Source organism: Rattus rattus, chromosome X (genome assembly GCF_011064425.1).
Source record: "Rattus rattus isolate New Zealand chromosome X, Rrattus_CSIRO_v1, whole genome shotgun sequence".
NCBI lineage: Eukaryota > Metazoa > Chordata > Mammalia > Rodentia > Muridae > Rattus > Rattus rattus.
This window is the reverse complement of record NC_046172.1, coordinates 60,718,551-60,720,443: the sequence shown is the minus strand read 5'-3', so window position 1 is coordinate 60,720,443 and position 1,893 is coordinate 60,718,551.

Below are 1,893 nucleotides of genomic sequence, written 5' to 3'. Positions count from 1 at the left end.
ACAGTACTTGATCCGGTGCCCTCAGCAGACTCTCCCGATCCCAGTGTGCACCTACCTGTCAGGTTTCTTGTCTCCGGTTATTTCAAAAGTTCCGGTCTAGTGTCACTTAAGCAGGGACGTTTTATACTGTGTTTCAAGCAGTCAGTGCCATCATAGATCTCCCGACATAGAGCTCTGCGCTGGGTTTCACACACTGAGCTGTGAAATCCTGTAGGTGAAGTCATGAGGGATCATTTGGATGATGCTGTGCCATTTTGAAGTGCCTTTGTAGCTTCACAATGCGGAGGAAAATGGAGGGTGGCGTCTTTGGCCTTTGACTACATGTGTTGTGTGAAGCTATTTGTGGCTATCCGCCATCGCTTGTCTTCGATGGTCCCCATGGGCATCACTACAGAGTTGTAGTTGGACCTGGAGTGGGAGGGAGATTGGGGGAAGAGTTGGAGTGATGCTTGTCGTGGGGCTGTCACTGAAGAGGAAATTTGCCAGACAAATTCTTTCGTTCCAGACAGGCTATCTGTAGTCCCTGAGGTGCTGATCCGAAATCGCCAGGTACATTTTGCCCAATGCTCAGAACTGTCCTGGCCTCCCTTCTGAGGTGAATATGTTTCCTTGTCCTCGCTGTGTCCCTTTCTAGTCCATGTAACCCAACTCCCACAAGGTCCCTATGCTAACCAGGGGAAAGGTGCACCTTTTGGTCCAGCAACCATAATAGAACTCCTGGTTCCCTGGCCAGCACTTGTTGCCATGCTGAGCTACCACCAGGGGGCAGAACAAGATGGGAGAGCTGTCGGAGACAGAACCCCTGAGCTCTCTATGATGCAGCTTCTGGACCAGGTTTCCCAGGAGCCCAAATCAGTCATAAGCTAACGGCCCTTGCCAAGATCTTGTCCTGTAAGTTGCTTGAAGACAGGCCCTGCTTGAGAGGCCCTGACATCTGCAGTGACGATGGAGGACTGGCTCCCGTGGGTAGGCCTACTGGTCCATTCCCTTACCAGCATGGCACTGTGGAAGTTGGCTGCTTAAACAGGATGAGGGAAGTGGTATGTGTCACTGTCTCAAGGTAATGTAACCATGTCAGTCATCTGACAGCAGGGAATCAGAAACAGCAGAAGGTCAGTGTCAGCAACAGGATCTTCTCAGTCTGCCTTGGACTGAATCATGTCTCCTCACAATTTCTGTTGCTGTTTTTGACACCTAAACCCAGAGATTATTGGGTTTGGAACCTTAAGTGTGGAATTAAGATGGATCTTAGCCATACGTGGGAAGCTGACCTACAGGGATTAATGTCACCATGTGAAGAAACAGCAGACAACTTGCTCTGTGTGTGCACAAATGCTAGAAGGAGAGGCTGTGTGAGGGCTCAGTGAGAAGAAGGCTAAGGTGGGATGCTAGGCAGAAGCGAATCCTGGACACACTTTGATCTTGCACTTGCCAGTCTGCAGAACCATCAGGAAATAAATCTGTTGTTCTAATAATCTTGTCTTCGGTATTAATTTTATGGAAGTCCACAGAGTGGACCAGTGTGCCCATCCTTGCGATTCTATGAAGAATGAACCCGGGTTCCTATGGATAAGTCACAGGTAGCTTGCTCATTGGGACACTGAAGCTGGGTGAGAAGCATGGGTGTTTGCCCCTTTGGAATTTTGTGAAGAGCAAAAGTTACCTACACTCACCTATTATGATGGGTCCCAGAGATCTTCAGGGTGTGGGAGAGGGTGTGTCATGATAGATTCTCCCACTGTGAGTTTGAATGTTTCCTGTAATGTCTCAAATTTCATCGAATTATCAAAATATTACATATGGAAAAAAGAAAGCCATTTGGGGGCAGCCTAGGCTTTACTGGATGCTGTGGGAGAAAAGGGTTAAGGGAAGAATGAGTGCATTCAAGTCTTC